General features: G+C 33.0%; 1 pseudogene; it reads right to left on the bottom strand.

Annotated features, from left to right (window-relative positions):
* Positions 1 to 2,705: 2,705 nt before the first annotated feature.
* On the bottom strand, positions 2,706 to 5,010 carry LOC106338420 (annotated as a pseudogene).
* Positions 5,011 to 5,756: the final 746 nt, after the last annotated feature.

Below are 5,756 nucleotides of genomic sequence, written 5' to 3'. Positions count from 1 at the left end.
TTTTGAAATATATATATTTATCTAGGATGAAAGGTATTTACATTATCTTCAAATGAATAGTTTAAATTAAATTAGATACTTTAATATAAATATAATATACATATAGATCAATAAAAGTTTTATAGAATAATTACGTATGTCTACATGTAAATATGTATTAAAATATAAATAATGATATTTCAAGCAAAATATTTATAATTTATGAAGATAAAGGGAGGAGTTTTGAAAGCAATACCAAGATACAAACATTGTATGACTAAGTTGATTCACTTGGATTGCTAGAAACGGAAGAGTATAGCTTAATCACAAACTTTCCAAGAACAGTGTATGGAAGAAACAAAGAGTCAATGTCACTCTAAGATGAAGGTTTGCATCCTCAAGCAAGTCTCTTCGTTGAGATAAATTAAGTTTCAGATTCTTCTGTTTCTTTTTACTTAAGCCACTCTTTTTCCAGTTTTTTTTTATCTCTTTTAAAATAATTAGTAGTGTTGCTTCAGTGATCCGATGAACAAAATAACATATAAGAATTGAAGAAACACAAATAAAAAAAACATGAATATATTTCATTATTTTAAACTTTTTGTTCATGTGAGTTTGAAGAAACACAAATAAAAAAACATGAATATATTTCTAAAATATAATAATATATAAATATATAACCTAACATATATTTGTAAATATTAAACAATAACAACTAATATCAAATTCTTTTGCTACTTGACTATTTTCTAAAAAAAGAAAAAAATTGGCTTTTCATTTTCGATTTTTTAAATTATATAATTTGAGAAGAAATGTATTCAAAGTCCATTAAATTCAAGAAAAGCAAATATAGTGAACAAAGTAAAATATTTAAATTTTAGTGAATAGTTTAAATATAGTTACAAATGCATAATTTCAAAAACAAAAGAAATAGTAAAATTTATAGTAAAAATAGTGAAAATTATATTAAAATAAACTAAATTTTTATTAAAATTTAAAATATATTTATATTGTTTCGTTCATTTGCTAATCCGCCTGTAGGGCAGATCCGGCCCTAGTTTACTATATAAAATGTTCCTTTATAAGTGCTGGTTATTTTGTCATGATATTAACATATGTTTTAGTTAAAAAGTGGGGCCATTTGCATTAATATCTCCATTCACAAGTTTAACGTGTAACCAAAAATTAATATTCCTTCCGTACATTAAAATAGACTTTTTAGAAGAAAAAAAATTTGTTTCACAAAGATGTATTTTTTGTGTTTTCTAAGAAAAAGTTGTAAATTTTGAGAAAATTAATTGACTTTATTGAATTACTATTGGTTAAAAGTTATTGAATTGGTTAAATGTTATTGAAAATTGAAAATTACAGAAAACAATATATTTATTATAGTAGTTTAATGTGTTTTCTTAATATGTGTGAAAATACCAAAAAGTCTATCGTTGCGAAACGGAGAGAATAGTGATAAACAAGTAATTAGTTTGCATGTTGAAGAAAAACTGTCTTTTAAAAACTCAGATCAGCGATACAAATTACGAATTACAAATGGTTAGAAACGTTTTATCTGCCACTTTTGCATTGTAGTTCGAAATTGTTTATTGATATTTTTTATAATTAAAATTTTACTTATAATTGTTGAGTAACGCTTAATTCATTACCGCTTCTATACTTTACAACTGAAATCTACAGATTCTAGAAACTCTCAACTTTAACGTATGCTTTTTAATTGTTTTCTCTGTCGGTTGCTTCCAGTTCTCTGTTTGTAGTGAGTTTTTATTCTTACTTGTCTAGATAGAGGTTTCATGGATGTTCTCATGTTCATATTAATTTTACTTCAAATCTTTACGACACTCTACACTATCGTTGGGCAAATAAACCGAACCCAAAACTCCGAACCAAACCCGATCCGAACCCGACATAAACACCGAATGGATCTTGTTTTATGGTATTTCAGGTTATAAGTATTATCCGAACCGAACTCGAACCTAAAGAGATATTCGATAGGACCCGAAACATTCAAAATCCCAAAAAGAACTTGTACCAAACATGATCTCAATTCTTAATATGTATCCAAAATACACTAAGATATTAGTGAACATCTAAAATAATTATTTATTAAATGAAGGTTGATGGTTAAAGGTGACGGTTGAATCTTGAAGTTTTTAGATTTTGGTTTTGTTTTCATTGAATAATGTTTTTCATTTTATGAGAAATTCGTTTTATACTTTTATTATTTGGTTTTCTTTCTATCAATAACTATGTTTACCTTTCGTTTAATTTTGAATGATCATGTTTGATGTCCTTTCTTATTTTTGAATTGATTTTACTTATGTTTTGATTACAAAATAGGTACAAATCATGTATTTTAAAACCGAAGAGTCGATTTTACTTATGTTTTGGTTATAAAGTAGTTACACATCAGGTATTTGTAAACCGAAGAACCGGTTGGGACCCGAACCCGAAACTACATCGGATTGTACCGGTTCTTTGAAGATTTACTAACTCCAACCCGAACCCGATAGAACCTAAACCGGTCCCGAACCGAACTTTCATATAATACGAATGAGGCTGATTTTAATAACCCGAAAAATCGAGATCCAATTGGACAAAACCGAAATCAGATTGGGACCCCGAATGCCCGTGCCTAATATAGAGTCTATACTTAGAAAGTGAGTGCTCATCTAATTTCAATACAGCGAAACCAACGGCTCTAATATAGATTTTCTCTAAGCATTATTTATTGGACGTGTTGGTTTTATTACAAAACTGTATACGAACTTCAACAACGTGTGGCTAAACCGGGCATTTGATCTAGTCAAAATTCTATACGAGACAAAACCATTCAAGATGAAGCAAACGGTCTACAGACCGGTAGATCTTTCTCAAAGATGGGCGCGACACCGATAACCGGATTGGATTCAAAGAAATTAGCCGGTTTAAGCTCAAAGCTAGCAGCTACCGTTGGCATAACCGGATAATCTTCTTGGCAAGGTATGTGATGGAATCCCAGTGTGTACCACAACACTATGTCATTGTTTTCGATCGAGCGATCCCTGTTACACCACAAAACAAGCAATATTGGAGAGATATTTAAACCAATAATCTTTAGGAATAGATAGTATGACTCAATTGGTATGGTCCGTTGGTTTCATACCGATCTGACCAAACTTGTAGTGTGTCATCGCCATGGCTCTGGTACACAAGAACTCCTCCAGCAAATTGCTCTGATCGGTTATACCTAGTTACCCATATCTAAACCAATAAAACCAATTGCATTGAACAAACTGAGTCCTAAAACGAAATGTCAACTAATTAAATATCTCATATAGAAAAACAAAGCTTAAAATTAAGTACCTGATTATTGCTGAATGCACCGCGAATCTGAGGAGGATCATCGTGATCGAGCAAACTCACCGCATTCCCACCCGGTATGATTCTGTAACCGGCCGGGTTCCCTAACCGAGACTTACGGTTTGGGTTCACAACATGGAATTCATATGGGTCATAGAGGCTCAATTAGACCTGGGCATCTTTCTCAGTCTTGGCTACATATTTCTTGACCTTCAAGTAACTCTTTCTTGGTGATTTTCCGGTTGGAACTCTTTGCTTCTCTGGATGAACCTTATCGAACGAATTATTCATCGGTCCATCAATGTCCATGTCTAGATGAAACGTTATCAAATGATCATGGACGACTCCAGTCACATTCTCAGAGATCAACGGTCCAGACTCATCCTGTTTATCACCTAAGTCATCTACATTCTCGTAAGGTGTCCCTTTCACCATCAACATACCTGAAGCCGCGACCTAGTAAGAATAACATTTAAGTGTGAGGAAACTTGAAAAAAAAAATAACCATATACAAAACAAAAACCATTTACTGACACACCGTAACGCGGATCAAACCATCAGTCTGAAACTCCCAATCAAAAGTATAGTCGTAGTTTCCGACCGAAGTAGCCATCCGAGCGACCAATGTAACTTTTGGCCTTGACTCTCTTATCTGTTAAGTTGACAAATCAGGAATCGATTCTAATTCAAAGCAAAATAAAAAATCATGACAGTAAGGGACATACATCAGCACTGGGGATAAGAATCTCAGAATGTCGCCAGCTGACATCGCCTGCGTAGCGTTCAAACAAGCATATCATGTTAGGTTGGACAATGGCTTTTCCATCCGGCGAGGCAAAAACGCCATCTATATAGTAAGCATTTCGAGGGCAGTCGTTGAGGAGCACAAGCGGCATTGCCGCAGGTCCTAAACCGATCTCGCCTGCATCCAGATAACTTTTGTAGTACCATAGTTCTCCAGGGTCCATGTATGGTACGAACAACTCTGATGGAAATCCTTTGTACATCACACTTCTTGGTTCACCTGCTCTCTCCACATTAGTAAATATCAAGATTCGAGAATTTGGCTTCTCTTTTAACCATCACAGTTTTTATGTATATAATACTTTTTCTGTGTTTGAAAAATATATTTTGTGCTTCCAAAAATATTAAGAAAACACATTAAAATTTGATTATATACATCATTTTTTGTGAATACCTATTTCTCATAATTTAAACTAGTACTAATTCAATAAATACATTTTATCTTTTTTAATCAGTTTGTTATTTTAACTAAAAAGTATAGAAAACATCAAAAATATATTTTAATATCATTTTTAAACAAGTGAATATTTGAGACTTTGAGTTAAGGTGTTAAATACCTGTCTCGGAGTCACGAACCGTGGCCTGAGAGATGATCATACCGGCTCGGTGGTCAGCTTTAACATGAAAAACCCAATTAGCCCACTTAACCAAATGTCCATCTTCGACCAGGAAACTAGGGCCCTCCGGCTGCTCAATCGAAATGGGGTTGATTCGATCCATGTGTATCGGCTTATTCTGAACATTATACCGGTATTCTGTACCGGCAGCTTTGGGAATAGGAACCATGCCTTTATCGACGATCCAAGAGTAAGTTGCCAAGAGGAGGAGAAAGCCGAAGAACAAGGCAGAGAGACGAGCTAAAGATGGTTCCGCCATACTTGACTTTTAAGTTCTGAGCGTACAGTTTAGTTATAAAAGCTGAGGGGTACAAGACCATGATTAATCCGGCATTGTTAAGATGAGATTATTAGCGGAAGTTAAGAAACTGTTTCTTAATTTTTAACTATAAAAGCTAAGAACCGGTTCTTAAATAAGGATTCTAAGAACCGGTTCTTAGTTTTTTTAATTAAAAGTTAAGAAACAGTTTTTTAACTTCCGCTAAGAACATCACTCTAAGAACAACTCCTTTCATTAGAACCCCAGTTCTAATGATTAAATTAGTTGGATAAAAGGTGATTTGATAAGTTCAGAACATTGGTTAGTAAAATTAAATTTTTCTTCCTCCAATGGGAGAACCCCCGTAGGGGTTCTTAAAAAAAAAGTTTTTAATGTTTTTTAATTAGAATGATTTAAAATAAAGGCATACATAAAATGTTTAATAAAAATTACATAAAACACATTAAAAATACAAATACAAATCGTAAATGAGAAAAAACCGATTAGTCGAAATCTTGATTTGTTCCAAATTTTTGCCATATATGCTCAACCAAATCAGCTTTCAATTGTTGATGTATGGTTCTATCACGAACTCGATTCCGAATGCTCATCATATTGCCGAGATTTGAATGCATATATGTAGAATACGTGAAATCCACCTCTAAAATGCGGCTTGATTCCGGTTGTGCGAAAACTGATACATCAAACTGAGTGTACCCATCTCGTTCGTCTTCTACGATCATATT

Source organism: Brassica oleracea, chromosome C4 (genome assembly GCF_000695525.1).
Source record: "Brassica oleracea var. oleracea cultivar TO1000 chromosome C4, BOL, whole genome shotgun sequence".
In the NCBI taxonomy this organism is placed as follows: Eukaryota; Viridiplantae; Streptophyta; class Magnoliopsida; order Brassicales; family Brassicaceae; genus Brassica; species Brassica oleracea.
This window is presented reverse-complemented; position numbering and strand designations above follow the sequence as displayed.